This window comes from Hemicordylus capensis, chromosome 1, assembly GCF_027244095.1.
Source record: "Hemicordylus capensis ecotype Gifberg chromosome 1, rHemCap1.1.pri, whole genome shotgun sequence".
Classification (NCBI taxonomy): Eukaryota; Metazoa; Chordata; class Lepidosauria; order Squamata; family Cordylidae; genus Hemicordylus; species Hemicordylus capensis.
In genome coordinates this window covers 247,501,749-247,519,378 of record NC_069657.1, presented here as the reverse complement: position 1 = coordinate 247,519,378, position 17,630 = coordinate 247,501,749, and the positions used below count along the sequence as shown (strand labels likewise).

Here is a 17,630-nt window from a genome sequence, read left to right as displayed (position 1 = left end):
ATGTATACCCATTATGTCAAGTATGCACCCTGACTGAAAAATCTAGCTTGGAACACCACTACAGCCCCACTGGTAGTTGGGAGTTGGAGACAGGAGTGGGAAAAGATTGAGGTATGAGCATCATTTACAATTCAGAACAAAGGCTGGACTTCTAGTCAAAAGTTCATTCGCAGAATGGAGGAGGAATCTGCTCTCCTACTGTGTACTTCACAACAAACAGCATGCCAAACTGGAGAAGGGACTGCAGCAGCTGGAACTGGGACCCGACATTAAAAAAAAATAAAAAAATCTATGAGTCACATGCTGGGAAAAACTGACACAAGCAAGAGCAAAACAATTCCAGAGATGGAAGCTTATAAGCGAGGGTGAGAGGAAGCAAACAGCCACATTACTGGGTAGCAGAACCTGCAACAGCTACGCTGAGGTCACATATCCACTGACTGTAAATCTTAATCTAGTTGCAATAAGATAAAAACAGAACAGCAATACCCCTTCAAAAAATTTGCTCCATTCACACAAGCAGACAGTGAACAAACATCCAATCCACGTAGCATTTCCAAGTCTCTAGCATACCCCAGAGGTGAATGGAATCTGATCAATACATACTTTTACCACTACGAAGAAATTTTCTGTCCTCTACACCTGGCACAAAGCCACTGAGGATTCCTGCAGGCTGTGAGTAAAGATCAATTGAAAGACCATTAGTATGGGAGCTTGGTACTAAAATAATGAGGGGAGGTCCACACAGTGCCATGCCTGTGAGAATAATGCCTTCAGCAACTGGATCTATCTAGTCCGAGTAGCAAAGATGCTTTGAAAATATATGCTTGATGGATGCCCCAAATTTGATAGGCCTTTTATCATAAAGACTGTTATGTAAGTAGTTCCACTGTCTTCAGTGAGCCATTCTTGCCCACTTCTGGGCTGTATGAAAATGTCAGTTTGCAAACTTCTATAGGCATACACCAACTTCTACCTGAAATATGCAGCTGATAGCCAAAATCATGCACTTCCTGGTTTTACAAACACATACAGCCTGCCAACAGCCACACTTTAATATAACCACCACCACCACCACCTTTATTTGTTAGCCTCCACATAACCAATTGTTCTATGAGGCAAACAAGATAAAAGCCACACAGAAGCAAAGGAGCACCATTCCAGTTGCAACAGCCAGCAAGCTCCACAGGCCCATGGGTGGAAGGCCATGCATGGAAAACCCCGAGGGTTTCCCAGGAGAAGGACTCAAGTCAAGAATGAAGGTAAACTAACAGTGAGACAGTGTCATATTTGAAACAGAAGAATGGTTACATTTAATGGGATTGTCATCTGTGATGCCCAAAGTTCTTGTATTTGTTATTTGAACAACTATTATATCTTTACTAGCTCACATGCAGAGTGATGCCAGCCAAATACAGAGTCAATGCAACCAACTGCCACTTCCCAGGACAGCCCACAGCCACTAGACTAGTAGCCATCGATAGACCTGTCCTCCATGAAGCCCCTGAGCTTCCCTAAAAGTGCTTGCCAAGGGTCCCTCCACCCTCAGCAATGCTGTGGGCTGCAATGTGGGTGGCTGCAGGAGAAGGGAAAGGTGCCAGGAAATTGGGCATAGCTCCACTAATGGAGCAGGAATTTCTGCCTGGTTCTCTCCCCATCCTCAGCAGCTGTCTACAACACAGTCAGTGGCATTGCTGAAGATCCCTTGACCCCCTGCAAGAGGGGGAGATGTTTAGAACACAAAGACACAAGGACAGCCCTGCTGGATCAGGCACAAGGCTCAACCAGTCCAGCATCCTGTTTCACACAGTGGCCCACCTGATGCCCCTGGGGAGCCCACAGGCATGCCCTCTCTCCTGCTGCCTCCCCCCACAACCAGCAGTCTTTTTATTAAAACACACATTTCCCCCACAATTTTTCATGGTCTGGGGGGGGCATTTAATCATTTTGGGGGCATTCTTGGGCACATGTAGACCCCACGGAGCACGGTACAGTAAAGATTTTCAATTATTTTCACTCATTGTTTGCTGTTTTTCTCTGTTCTAGAACCTAACCCCTCACTTCCCATAGGCATAATGCCTCGTTACTCACGGTTTCGTTCCTTGAGGTAGTAGGTGAGGAATGGAACCCCAGCAAGTAACGAGGTTTGCCTGTACACTGCATTGTATATTTTTAAAAAGAGACAAGTAGTCCAGAAATCTCTTAAATATGTGAGATATGATTTTAAATATGGCAACAAATAAGATCTGGGAGGGAACAGGAACTATGGGAGTAATTCTGGATCGCCTAAAATATACCAGTGCTAGTTCTATAAAGCATGTGCCTCCTTTTTCACCATATTTTGTGTATTCATTCATTGTGCATGTAGAATGGCAGCAGAAACAGGGTCTCCCAGTAGGGGTGTGCACGAACCATTCACTGGTGAACCAGTTTGCCTTGAACCAGATCAGTTCAGCAGCTCGATCGTGAACCAAACCGGGGGCGGTTCGGTCAGTGATCAATCCAAACCAAGCTCAGTTTGGGCGAACCGGTTCAGCAGCTAATGGGTGGCCAGGCGGGGGCAGCAAGAGAAGCAGTAATGCTCTTACCCAGCTAGTACAGCTGCCAGTGCAGGTGCTTGCCCCCCCCCAGTGGCCCCAAGTGTGCACAATGCATGTGCACAATGCCCCCCCCCAGTGGCCCCAAGTGTGCACAATGGCTTTGTTAGGAAGCCATCCATGCAGCAGCTTGGGACTGCACCGGGTGGGGGGAAATGCAGCTATATGGGCAGCTGTGCCAGCCAGATAAGAACCTTACTACAGGTACTTCTCTCGCCACCCCCAACCAGCCACCTCTTAGCATTCCTTCCTAGGACCTCCACCCCTTTATTGTAAAGGGGAATCCTAACCGGATTTCCCTGCACAAGTAAGCTGTCCGAACCACCAAACTGGTTTGGTCAAATGGATCCGACTGGCCAGTTGGTTTGGCCAAACTAGTTCAGCAGCACGTGGTTCAGCTCAGATGCCATTCAAATCTGAGCCGAATTTCAATTTTTGATTCATGCACACCCCTATCCCCCAGAGGATTTTTCCTGCAGGGAGAATAGGAGCTGGGGACAGAATGTAATAAGATCTTCTCCATCTCTGGCTGCTTTTAAAGACTGCCAAGACATAGGTCTCAGGTTCTCTCCGGGTTTTAGTTAATTTTAAACTGCTTATTTGATTCCATAAAATTGTTTTAATCAGTTTATCCTATTTTATACTTGTTATATTTTACATTATGTCACCACCTAAGGATGTACATATTATAGATAAATGAAAAACAGCTGCCAGGGGAAAGTTAAGCATTCCCCCTCTACCCACCCTTCCTCGGTTCTTTACTTCACAAGAAGCTGCCTTACACAGGGTCAATTAACCCATTTAACTCAGTACTGTCTGCACTGACTGACAGCAGCTCTCAGTTTCAGGTCTTGCCGGGTCCTACCTGGAGATGCTGCCAAAGACTGAACCTGGGACCGTCTGCATACAAAACAGATGCTCTTCCACTGAGCTATGGTCCAAAGATGTGTGTATGTGACCCATGTTTTTACCTATTTACTGCAGAAAACATGCAGACATGTGGGCATGTAACTAACTGGCCCTACATCTCTTGAGCAAGCAGCCATCTAACTCCTCTCATTGGGCAGCATCGACACTAGTTAGTCATGATTAAGCACCATTGACATGAATGAAACAAGTCCCATTAATTTCAATGGGACAGTCACAAACAACTAAGTCTGGATGTTGAATGGAAAAAGATCACACTATGATTACTCATTATTATTAATATACTAGCTTGACCCGCGCAGAGCATCTGCACGCTAGTACTTGATTGCTTCCCTCACCCCCTGCCACAGCCCCCCTCACCTCAGAGATCGCTCCACACTCACCTGAGCCGCACTCCTGCTCCTCTTCCTCCATCTTGTTGCTTCCATCCCCCTCACCCCTCTTGGTCACTCCTCCATCTTCCTCACCCCTCTTGTTCGTGGCTGGAGCGTTGCTGGCACCTATTGGCCAAGCTGCAGCCCCTTATCCCCAGAGAATTTCCCATCCTCACCCCGCTCCTGCTTCTTCCCACAGGAGCAGCAGCAGTTGACCAGGCCCTTCCTCACTGCCGCCACCGTCATAGCCGCTTGTTCCCTTCAAGCCACTGACAGGCCCGGGCCCGTCCCTTGCTGCCAGCCTCCCTCCACCAATGGCCTTGGTAACCCCAAACAGCAGCAGTGTTTGACTGGGCCCTTCCTTGCTGCTGCTGCTGCCTCCATGGCCACTTGCTCCCTCAGGCCGCTGACAGGTTCATGCCCATCCCTTGCCCTTCCTTCCTTCTTTCTCCTCCCTTATTTTTCTCTCTTTCTCTCTCCTCCGCTTGCTCTTCCCCTCCCTTCTCTCTCTCCCTCCCCCCCTTCTCTCCCCCCGCCCCGAGTTAACTGATCTTGTTCCCTCATCTAATTAGAAGCCCAGCAGAGAGCGAAAAGGAGAGTCCATCTATCTCCCACCCAGTGCTGCCTGGAGTGAGAGACCAAGTGGGTTCTGGGGTTCCTTCTGCTGTTGCCTGCCTGCCTTTGCTTCCCCTGTGGGGCTGCAACCTCAGATTAACATCTGTGGGAAGTGTGGGCAGGATTGAGACCAGCCCCTGAGTGACATAGCTGCTCCTCGGGTCACCTGCTCAGTTTGGGGCTTTATAAGAAGGCTTCTTGTGGCGGCAGGCCCGCCACCAGTGGGGTTGCCCCTTTGGAGGGAGCCACTTCAGGGGAGAACGAAGGCGAAAGCTAGAGGGCTTCTGTTTAATCAGTTTTAAGCTGTTTTAGACTTGGGTTGAAGTTGCTGTAATGTGTTTGGGTTTGTCTGGAGATGGGGGGACAGAGGGCTCCTTCATTGACTATGGAGCAGCTATCCCGGTGGTGGTGGAGAATAGAAGAAGTAATGTTGGCAGGTCAGCGGGCCATCCCAGGGGAAGGGTAGTCAGAAATTAATAGCTGTCTCCCCTTCTGGCTGCCCTGCCAGCTTTGACATTGGGGAGCACTGCCAACAACCCACATAGCTTTTCCCTGCTCCTCTGTAATGCCAGGTCGGTCCAAAATAAATCTGAACTCATCCATGATTTGATCGTGGATGAAGGGGCCGACCTGGTATGTATTACCGAGACTTGGTTGGGGGAGGCTAGTGGTCCAGTTTGGTCCCAGCTTCTCCCTCCAGGATATTCTGCAGAGAAGCAGGTGAGGGGACGTGGGCGGGGAGGTGGAGTGGCCGTGGTCTATAAGGATAACATCTCCCTTACCAGGTCCTTGTCAGGGTATCGGGCCATATTGAATGTGTGTACTTGAGTTTGGGGACCAGGGATGGATTGGGATTTCTGTTGGTATACCGATCACCCCACTGCCCAGCGGAGTCCCTTACTGAGCTCACGGACTTGGTCGCGGAACTCGCGTTGGAGTCTCCCAGACTCTTGGTGCTGGGGGACTTCAATGTTCATTTTGGGACCAATCTGTCCGGGGTAGCTCAGGAGTTCATAGCGGCCATGACAACTATGGGCCTATCCTAAGTGGTCTCTGGACAGAGGCATATTGCAGGTCACATGCTTGATTTGGTATTTTACTTTGATCAGGGTGGTGTTCCATGGGTGGGGACTCCTGTGATTTCCCCATTGTCATGGACGGACCACCATCTGGTTAAGGTTGGACTTACAACCACTTCCCACCTCCGCAGGGGTGAGGGGCACATTAGAATGGTCCACCCAAAAGGGTTATTGGATCCACTAAGATTCCAAGAAGCCATGGAGGGATTTAATGTTGGCTTTGCTGGTGATCCTGTTGATGCCCTGGTTGAGAATTGGAACAACTTGCTCACCAGGGCAGTAGACACGACTGCTCCCAAGCGACCCCTCCGACCCCCTTCAAAATTGGCCCCTTGGTATACAGAAGATCTACGGGGGCTGAAGCGGCAACGTAGGCGACTGGAGCGCAAGTAGAGGAAGACTCGACTCGTATCTGACAGATTGCGACATAGAGCACATCTAAAGATCTATGCTCAGGCAACACGTGCGGCAAAGAGGCGGTTCTTTTCTGCCTGTATTCCCTCTGCGAGTTCACGTCCAACGGAGTTGTGCAGGGTTGTGAGGGGACTAGTATTTGCCCCCACTCCCTTGAACCAGAATTTGGAGTCATCAGTTACCCGCTGTGATGTATTTAAAGAGTTTTCCGCAGATACAATCTCTCGGATTCGGGCTGACTTAGACAGAGACTCCACAATTAATTTGATGTCTGAGCTGGAGGTGCCCAACGACTCCTCTTATGTGATTCAACTGGATCGGTTTCAGTTTGTGACTCCTGATGACGTGGACAAGTTGCTTGGAGCGGTGAGGCCTACCACTTGTTCTCTTGACCCTTGTCCAACATGGCTTGTTCTATCCAGCAGGGAGGCTGTTGTAGAAGGCCCGGTAGAAATCATAAATGCTTCTCTGAGGAAGGGCAGGCTGCCTCCTTGTCTTAAGGAGGCAGTCATTAGACCTCTTCTAAAGAAGCCTGCGTTAGATCCCTCAGAGTTGAGCAATTATAGGCCTGTGTCCAACCTCCCATGGCTGGGCAAGGTAATTGAGAGGGTGGTGGCCTCTCAGCTCCAGGCGCTCTTGGAGGAAACTGATTATCTAGACCCATTTCAAACTGGTTTTCGGGCAGGCTATGGGGTGGAGACTGCTTTGGTCGGCCTGCTGGATGAGCTCCAATCGGCTATTGACAGAGGAAGTGTGACTCTGTTGGTCCTCTTGGATCTCTCGGTGGCTTTCAATACTATCAACCATAGTATCCTTCTGGAACGTCTGAGTGGGTTGGGGGTGGGAGGCACTGTTTTACAGTGGCTCCACTCCTACCTCTCAGATAGATTCCAGATGGTGTCGATTGTGGACTGTTGCTCTTCAAAATCTGAGCTTAAGTATGGTATCCCTCAAGGCTCTGTACTTTCTCCAATGCTTTTTAACATCTACATGAAACCGCTGGGAGAGATCATTAGGGGATTTGGAGCTGGGTGTTACCAGTACGCTGATGACACCCAGATCTACTTCTCCATGTCAACTTTTTCAGGAGATGGCATATCCTCCCTAAATGCCTGCCTGGAAGCTGTAATGGGCTGGATGAGGGAGAATAAACTGAAGCTGAATCCAGATAAGACGGAGGTACTTATTGTGCGGGGTCAGAACTCTAGAGACGATTTTGATCTGCCTGTTCTAGATGGGTTCACACTTCCCCAAAAGGAACAGGTTCGCAAGCTGGGAGTACTTCTGGATTCACACCTCTCCCTGGTTTCTCAGGTTGAGGCGGTGGCCAGGGGTGCTTTCTATCAGCTCCGGCTGATATGCCAGCTGCACCCATTTCTTGAGATGAACAACCTCAAAACTGTGGTACATCTGTTGGTAACCTCCAGACTTGACTTTTGTAATGTGCTCTACGTGGGGCTGCCTTTGTACGTTGTCCAGAAACTTCAGTTAGTTCAGAAAGCGGCAGACAGGTTGGTCTCTGGGTCATCTCGGAGAGACCATGTTACTCCTTTACTGATGGAGTTACGCTGGCTGCCAATAGGTTCCCAGACAAAATACAAAGTGCTAGTTATAACTTACAAAGCCCTAAACGGCTTAGGCCCTGGGTATCTAAGAGAGCGTCTTCTTCATTATGAGCCCCACCGCCCATGGAGGTCATCTGAGGAGGTCCGTTTCCAGTTACCGCCAACTCGTTTGGTGGCTACACAGAGATGGGCCTTCTTGGTCGCTGCCCCGAGATTGTGGAATGCACTCCCTGCTGAGATACAATTCTCCCCCTCTCCGGTGATTTTCAAAAAACACCTGAAAACCCATCTTTTCACCCAAACTTTCTCAGCTTCCTAAATTTTGTGGGTTTTAATATATGGTTTATTTTAAAATTCAAAACCCGATTTCGGGGTTTTTAATCACTATAATCGTTTAATTGTTGTTTTAAAATGTTTTTTAATTGTTCATTTTTGTTTTTTAATTGGTTTTAGCTCTTTACTGTTTTAGTGGTTTGTTTTAATTGTAAACCGCCCTGGGCTATTTTGGAAGGACGGTATACAAATCAAACAAACAAACAGCAGCCTCCTTCTCCGGAAGGGGCTCTTTACTCTCTCACGACCCCTATTCCTCTCCTCTACAGTCAAAAACATCTTCCGACCAGTAACAGTTGCATTCCAACTGACTTTAACCATCACAGACTCCTCCTCCCTATCTGCATATGGAATCCCCACTACCCAATCACCACGGTGCTTCTGCTCGCAAACTCTCATGAGAGCTGCTACGCACAGGATTAGCCATGGGTATGTCTTAGAGAATTATACAGAGAGATGGTTTTCCAACAAAAACATTCTCTATGTGGTTTACATAGAATAAGAATATGGTTCCTGTCCCCAAGGGGCTCACAGTCTAAAAAGAAACACAAGGGAGACACCAGCAGCAGCCACAGGAGAGAAGCTATGCTGGGGCTGAATAAGGCCAGTTGCTCTCCCTCTGCTTAATACAGAATCACCACTCTGGAAGGCGCCTTTTTGCCCAGTTGGCAGGCGTATGCTGTTGCATATAAGAAAGGTCTTAGCTTGGTCACAGCCTACAGGAGGGAATATGTGGGAACCCTATATAAGCCACTCTGAGCTTCCCAGGAAAGAGACAGAAGAATATAAGAGAAATAAAATACAGAATGAACTAGAGCGGCTATTCATTTAACATATGTGTATACATGAATGGGATCTCTCCACTATAGATTAATCCATTCATCTTTCTGAAGAGCCATTTCCCCATTCCCCCAAGAAAGCAGTTACCCTGGCAATACTAGCCAAAACACTTCCACTACCATCTGATGGGCTGCATGCCAGACAGACAACTACTAGCTTCCAACTTAAAGATGGCTGCATTTCAACAGTACACTTGTCTCTGGGACACAAATACATTGGACATACTCTGCTAAACAGCTTCTCAGAACTAGGAGAACTCCACAAGGAAACAGCAGGTGGTGGTGTTGGAGGGAAATCGGCTATGCATTCTCAGTGATACGATCATAAACATAGGTATGTCAAGACAAAAACAATATGGACATGCCACTGATTTTGCTAGGGAAGAAAAAAGGGTGCAGCTGAAGAGGCAGCAGAACATAATTATTGGAAGGGAAAGGATGAGTGCTCAAAGACAGATGCATCTTGGTCCTTTCCTGTAATATGGATATTATTCGCATTTATACAATTGAGCTGTTTTCACCCCATAAGGCATGTTTTATATTTGTAGTCAGTGCAATTCTTCAGTTCATCCAGGACATTTTGAATTTTCATTCCAAACCCAACAGGACATTTAGCAGAAATCAAGCACCACTCCAACCTGTGTTCCCTCTAAGGCATGCGTATATGTGTGCGCTCACATGTTTTTTGGTGTCCGCTCAGTTAATTTTAGATCCCACTCAGGTTGAATTGGGAAGGCCCCACCCTGAATGCATGTGTGCACACGCTGCCTTGATACTACCGCCCAGAACAAATCTAATTCTGCACACAGATGAAAAAAATTAGAGAGAACACAGAATCCAACACCATTGCTCAACGGCTTTGTTACTAATGTACTGCACACACAGCCTCTTACAATGTTTAAGTCTATATGGTTGTTCTCTTTCAGATTTAAAAATCAACATGATATTAAGCAGCTGATAATTCATAATAATAATGAGTTAACAGCGATTCTCTCTCGCATGCACACAGCCAACTTTCAGGGGAGAGCATAAAGAAGTATCCTAGAGGCAGCTGTGTGGTGGTTGGAGTGTCAAACTAGGACTTGGGAGACCCAGGTTCAAATCCTCATTCTACCATGAAGCTCACTGGGTGACTTTAGGCCAGTCATTAGATTGTGCGCCATTTGGGGACAAGCAAACATCTTATTTATCTATTGTCTTATGTAAACCACTTTGAGAACTTTGGTTGAAGAGCGGTATCTAAATATTTGTCGTCGTCATTCTCTCTCAACCTAACCTACCTTACAGGGCTGTTATGAGAATAAAATGGGGCGGGGAAGCATGCCACCTTGAGTTGCTTGGGAAAAGGACAGCAAAAAATGTAATAGTAAGCAAGTAACTGAGATACACACTTTGCACTGGATTGGGCTAGTACAAGAGAGCAATGAGCCCCATGCACATCCAAAGAAAGTAAAGATTGTGCCATCAAGTCAGTGTCGACTCCTGGTGACCACAGAGCCATGTGATTTTTTGGTAGAATACAGGAGTGGTTTACCATTGCCTTCTCCAGCACAGTGTGAGATGATGCCTTTCAGCACCTTCCTATATTGCTGCTACCTGATATAGGAGTTCCCCATATTCTGGGAAACACACCAACGGGGATTTGAACCAACAGCCTCCTGCTCTCTAGGCAGGTTTATTTTTTACATTTATATCCCGCTCTTCTTCCAAGGAGCCCAGAGCGGTGTACTACATACTTAAGTTTCTCCTCACAACAACCCTGTGAAGTAGGTTAGGCTGAGAGAGAGGTGACTGGCCCAGAGTCACCCAGCTAATATCATGGCTGAATGGGGATTTGAACTCAGGCCTCCCTGGTCCTAGTCCAGCACTCTAGCCACTATACCACGCTGGCTCTCCAGTAAATTTAAATCTGGTCTTACTGACTAGTGATTTAAATCAAATCCACCCTGCCAACAGTACTGTTAGAGGAATCATCCAATTATTATCACAGTTCACACAAGTCCCTTTGCTGAGGGACTGTATCACAGGCTTTTAGGAAGGTCAAAGAAATATTGTTCACCAGAACACCCATTTTAGACATGTCAGTGCTGCTTTGTGAGGGCCACCTGAAAAGCAGCTTTTGTAAAAACATTACCAGCACCATATATATTTTACACCCTCACACTCTAAGACAAAACCAGCAGCGAAAAGGACTTTTAGAAGCCAGATTAAAACCATCAAGACTGAAAAGGCTGGTTGAATAAAAAGGTCTAAATTGTCCCCTTTGCTAAGCAGTGTCCACCCTGGTTTGCATATTAATGGGAGACTACATGTGTGAGCCCTGAGGGGATGGGGATACTCTGGAAAGAACAGAAGGTTTCAAATTCCCTCCTGACATCTCCAAGATAGGACAAGATTTTTATAGGACAAGATTTTTTTATTGAACCAACAAACTACCAAAGCATACAGTACGTTGCCAAAGCACAATTATATACAAAATGGTTGTTTGTACATGATATATCTACAAAGATTTACACACAAGGATTTGGAAACCCACAAGGTTATGAAGTATATGCAGGTAGCACTATAACTCGGGGATGGGGGATTACAAGGCACATCAGGTAATCGGGGGGGGGGGTTTACGTCCGACGTCCATTTCCACAATTTGTCCCATTGCTGTTTAGAAGAGATACTCTTGTCTTTTTGCACATAACCATACAAACTTTTCCGGAAGAGATTTACTGTCTCATCTGCGTGAACTTCTTGGTCGTGTCTTCCCTCCCTATTCCTATGCAGGAGCATTGCATAGATGACATACAGGTTTACTAACCTAATTACGAAAAGGGGAACATTCCAATTCCCTAGTATGAGGGCACCTGTTCCATCCCGTTTCCTTGAAGGTTTCTTTCTGGGACCTCGAAAAGAGGTTCTATCGCTCAAGCCCGAGGTTAGTTCTTCCCAAGTCTGTTTTTCCAAATCAGGCCACTCTAACAGCTTGCTTACTCCCTGCCACACTATTTTGGCTACCACACACTCTTTTAAGAAATGTGAGTGGGTTTCCCTGAATGTTTTGCCTAGCTCAGCTGAGAGAGATTCCTGCCTGCAACCTTGGAGAAGCCACTGCCAGTCTGTGCAGACAATACTGAGCTAGATGGACCAATGGTCTGACTTGATTTTTTGTGTTTAAAACACACCTCTTGCTGTCATAATCCAGAGATGACTCTGAGTGAGCCCACATCCTTTGTCACCATCAGAACAGGTCTGAGATGCCACTGGCATGAGATGCCAACTAGGCCAGTAAGCTATTATGCTGAGGTCTACCTTTAGCATCCCAGCCCTTCCTTTAGACCCCAGCAGATAAAGGTTCCCGAGTATCCATAAATCAGGGTTTCCCAACCTTGGGTCCCCAGATGTTGTGGGACTACAACTCCTATAATCCTCAGTCACAGAGGGCTTTGGTCACTGTGGCTGGGGACGATAAGAGTTGTTGGGAACCCCTGCCACAAATTAGGAGCTGAGCGATATAATCTAAGCATGCTTTCCTTGCTAGTTCATTTCCATTCTATTACCTCTTCCTTGTACATGTATTTAATTTATACACCGCCCTTCCTAAAGTGGCTCATAAGATCTAACACTATTCAGCAATCAGCATGCTTTCATGGGTGGCAAAGCTTTTCAACAAATTAAGGACAAAGCAAGAACCAAAAAGGTTTCTTAAAGAAAACAATTTAAGCTACATAAAAACCACACACATTAAGTAGCTTTATAAACAATATATTAGTGATGCTTTAATTCACTAGACCAGGGCTGCACAACTTGTGCCCTCCTGCAGTTGTTGGATTACAACTCCCATCATATCAGACTACTGGCTGCTGGGGATTATGGAAGTTGTAGTCCAACATCTGCAGGACAGCACAAGTTGTGCAGCCCTGGTCTAGACGATAAATGGGAACCAGTGTTTCTGTGTAAAAGAATCACGTCACCTCACTTCAGCAGCCCACAGCTGTGGCTTTGACTTTACTGTCAAGCCACAACTGCAGTCTCCTCCCAAGGACCCCCCACCACTTCCCTTTTCTGCTCCTGATCAGAAGAGGAGACCATTTTGCTGTTGCTCAGTCCAAACGTTCTGCAATGTCACGATCAAGTGCACCCCAGCTTCCTGTTCCTGCTCTGAGCAGGAATGGGAGACAGCAAGCATGCCCATTCAGCTGCTGACTGGTCAAAACGCCTGGAGCATTCTGGCTGTGTGGCAGCCTAATGTGCATGTTCCACACCTCCTTGTCCTGCACAAAAGCAGGAAAGGGAGGCATGGAGTGTGCTCCTTTTGCCGCTGCTCAGCAAGGAAGGCACCATGACCAAGTAGTAGCCAAGCCCCCATTCCTTGCTTTGGACCAGGAAAGAGAGGTGGTGGTGGCGAGATTGCCAGCTTGGTCCTGCATGGCCAGGGTACTTTGCAACTTTGCAATGGCCTTCGCAACCCAGCAGCTAAAAATCCCAACTTTGGGGCTTGGGATTGCTGTTCAAGTACCAGGATGATCCCTGCCCACTTCTTATACTCTGGGGTTGGGAGGAAGACTGGGGCTGGTCATGCTTGCCAGATGGCGGCATCACAGTTGCCACAGCGGACATGGCAAATGAAATTGTGAAAGCTTGCCTCTGTTCGCGTTGCGCAGAACAAGAACAGCCCAGGCTCTCTGCCTGCCATAGGTAGATACATGCTGCTTCTGACAGCTAAGAGAACCACCTTTATGAGCAAAGTTGGCTGAGGTCCTTATTGAGGGAAAGATCTAGAGTGCATCAGTCTTCTCATGGGGAGAATTGTCTATTTTTGAAGTCCTCACTAACAATTGACTTTATCAATTGCCCAAGATAAAGGAAAAATACATTTTTTAAAAATGATATTGTCCAATGTAATGATGTATGTGCTCAACAGGAAAGCACAGCTTTGAGTTCAAAGAGAAGGCAGAGAACAGACGTATATTTTAAAAGTATACACTCAGTCAAGAATAGAATTGTCTTGAGCATACTGATATGAACACACTGGCAGAACCCCTTTTGGGACTGGGACCGCCCTAAGAAATCATATCAATACCACCTATCCTGCTTTGTGTTGAGTTAGCTGCAGTGCATCCCGGTCAGATAATATTGTATTACTTACCCATACATACATACATGCATGCATCAGCCTCTATCCACAACTGCCGGCAAATGTGGAAGTATGATTTATACAAGAGATCTAAAATAAATATCAGCACAATGCCTGTATCTCTCTCACTATTCTGGATCAAATTCTCAGGAAAAGGTGAACTCCCACCCTAGCGAGTCTCACACCCCCAGTATTTCAGTTTCATCTCGTGACTTTAGACTTCGCTTGCATGCAAAGCAAGCCTACACAATTCCTTTGCCACAAGTTACATCAACACACAACTGCTCCAGTATGAACATACCATAACCCTCAAAGCCTTGAAATAGCCAGCTGAGCTGAGCTCTTGAGAGGTGACAGACACCTGGAGGGGAGAGGTTGCAGTTGAGCCAGTAAGTACAACAGCAACAAGCAAGGCTACATACAAAGAAAGCTGTAACACAGGGACTTCAAGACGTTGGCCACCACTGTGATTGGGGATGATGGGATTTCTAGTCCAACAAATTCTGGGAACCCAAGGTTGGGCATCCTTGCTGAAAAGGAATTGGAATACCATGGGAGCATGGTATTATCACGTATACAATTGCATGCAGCATTTGCTCAACTAATAGCAATATCATGTTATTTGCTCTTTAGCAACTGAAACACTGTATCAGCTCACTTAAATTCAGATCCTAGCCCCTAAGCCCACGTTAAAATAAAAATATTTTTACCCAACACCTAAATTGCTCATGCATAATTTTTCACTTCCATAATGAAAACCACACTGTTGCCAAGTATACAAATATCTGGAAAAAGAAACACAGCTGTATTCAGCCATCTGTGAAATAGTGAGAATTTGAAATGGGTTAAAGGAGAATGCCCCACACCACCTGTCTCTCACAACCTATGTTTACCCTTAATTACGTATTAACCTTTCCTCACAGGCCAGAAGCAAAAAAGTGTTCGTATAGTCCAGTATTAATGTCAGATGATATCATCTTGTGTCATCTCCAAGAGCAAATGCATTAGAACAAAGATCATCACAGCATTCTGGTCCTCATTGTGCACACAGATTTGCCTTCTGCCACAAATCGAAGAGTATTTCCAGACCACCAGTTATTATTCACAATAAAGGTGCAACTCTTTATTCTGATCTTGTACAATCAATTGCCCTCTCAGGACAGCACTTTGCAGGATATTGCACTTCTCCAAGGTTTCAAAATTGCAATGGTTTGTCAGTAGAAAAGGTCAGTTTTCCCCGTAAGCTAACACAACTGTTGTTATTCTTAGTGCTGCATGAATATGGTTGCATGAATGGCATAAAAACCTCATACTTGGTTACTCTTTTCCTGGACATGGTATTTTGTATTTGCAGGGAGGTTTTTTTAAAAAAAACAAAACCCAAAACTTTTAAATGGAGCAGCACTCAAACACATAACTCGCCCCCCACCTTGATCCGAATTGGCAAAGTCCTCATAGAACTGTACTGTGATATTACTGAATGTGCAGATATCCTGCAACATGAGAGCAAGAGTCACCTTTGCACTTTTGTGAATGCAAAGCTTAGGCTGTAACCAGGGATCCACAGCACCTAGATCAGGATATTCAGAGGCAGAGCTGTTTAATAAAATCTTTACTTGTCCCAAGTGGTCCTGTTTCTATTCCAAGAATGTTACTTTTAAAGGGGGTAGAGAGAAGACAGTTGACCCTTCTCCCTCCCCTGCACAATGTCCACCATCAAGTCTGGTGACTTCGTGAAGTGTCCAATGTCTCTGGCCCCTAAATTAAATGAGAATTTATCAAGGCCTGGGCGCGGCCCACCAAACAGCATCATGACAGAAGCAAGCTGAGCGGTCCAAATAGTTATCTGAATTGTTGTATGAACAAGAGACTCACAGTCTTATTCGCTTGCTTTTGAGATGCTGAATATGATCCGTTCTGAGAAGCCCTGGCCAAGAGATGGAGTAGGTCCCAAATCAAACCTGCACACATACACAGAGGAAAGCGTTAAACTGAGTTTTCACAATAGGAAGCTACCAGCAGGGTCTGGAGCAAGCCAAACATCTTCCCTAGAGGAAACAAGCTATTGTGCTTCAGGATTCTGCCATTTCCTCCACAGTCCTCTATTGCCCAGAGGGCAAACATACACAGCAGCCTATCCCTAATCGGTGAGACAGCCCTTTCAGCTCTAGTATAAAGCTGCAACCTGCAGAGACAACACTCTCTAGAAGGGGTCACAGAGCACCTGCTTTGCACGCAGAAGGTCCCAGGTTCAACCCCTGGCATCTCCAGGAGGGGCCAGGAGAGACCCCTGCCTGAAATTCCAGGGACCTGATGCCAGCCACTGCAGACAATGTTGAGATAGGTGTGCCAGTGATCTGACTTGGTATAAGGCAGCTTGATATATTCCAAATTCAAACTGAAGCAACCACAGCAACTTAAAATATGGGGGCTGTGATCTGAGAGGAACACACCGCAAAGAAACCATGTTGTCCAGCCCCACTGTGATGCAGAAGCTGCTAGCACAGTCCAAGATTGCTCAGGAGTGAGGGAGAGAAGCAGTCAGAATGGAGGCATGGCTGCACACGCTTCCGTTGGCATGTGAACTTCCCCCACACACTCATGAAAGGGGGATGTAGGGTTCCCGGTACCTTCAGTAACAGTTCATCAGGGAGGCACTTGGGAGATGCAGCTTCTCGTGCCTAAGAGTTGTATGGAGATGAACAGTAGAAGCTGATCTCACTGTACTTGTAAAGTTGCAAACCAGAGAGAAGATCCTCAGAAAATAAAATACCAGAAAACATTTAGATGATACCTTTTCTTCTAGTTCCTCTCCAGCCACCGACACTCTCAAGAGTGGAAATGGTAGGAGAAAGGAAAATGTAATTTCAATAAGGTTAAAAAAGCAAGCATCCTGTGTCCACTGATTTGCTCTCAAGCCAGAAATCTAAATGTCACATTCCCAACCGTTTACTTGTAAGAAAGGAAAACCAATGCCCACCCCAAGCCAGGAAGATAATGCAGTCATAGCCAACTGGGCCAAAATGAGTGGTAAGTGAAAACCAAGGGAAGTATAGAAATCCTGCATCAATCATTGGCGAGTACGTATCACAGAGAGAAGTGAAGCAAAGCATCACCGTTTCCCCTTGTCTGACAACCATTCAGGTACCTTTGCACTTATTGGCTAGAATGGAACTCACCTGGACCTCTCAGCGGCTTTTGATACCATCAGATATGGTATCCTTTTGTGTCGCCTCTCTGGAGACTGGGAGGCACCATGATATGGTGGTTCTAGACCTACCTGGAGGATATACCCAGAAGGTGGTGCCGAGGGATGCCACTCCACTCCTTGGACATTAGCCTATTATAGGGTGCTGCAGGGATCTATTTTATTCCCCATACTTTTTAACATTTACACAAAACTGTTGGGAGAAGCCACCCATAGTCATGGACTGTAGAGTCAAGAGTATTCAGATGACACCCAGCTCTAATTATTCAAGTCAGCAGATACCAAGGAGGTATCAGCAGATACCATTCATTGGTGACATTGGTGTTTGGAGGCCATTCTGGGTTGGATGAGGGCAAACAAGCTGAAACTTAATCTAGACAAGATGGAGGTTATCTGGGTTGGCAAAACAGATTATCCAAGCAGTTAAGTAAATCTGGTCTTGGAGGGGTAGGGGCACATTCCACCTGAGAGACCAAGTTTGCAGCTTGGGGAAACTGCAGGTAGCAGTAGTGCCTTTTACCAGCTATGGCTGGTATGCCAGCTGTGACCTTACT

At 46.4% G+C, this 17,630-nt stretch overlaps 1 protein-coding gene across 1 annotated transcript in view; it reads right to left on the bottom strand.

Moving 5' to 3' along the window:
• The window catches only part of TRAM2 (translocation associated membrane protein 2), a 61,068-nt gene that overhangs the window by 30,135 nt on the left and 13,303 nt on the right, over window positions 1-17,630 (bottom strand). The window lies entirely within an intron of this gene.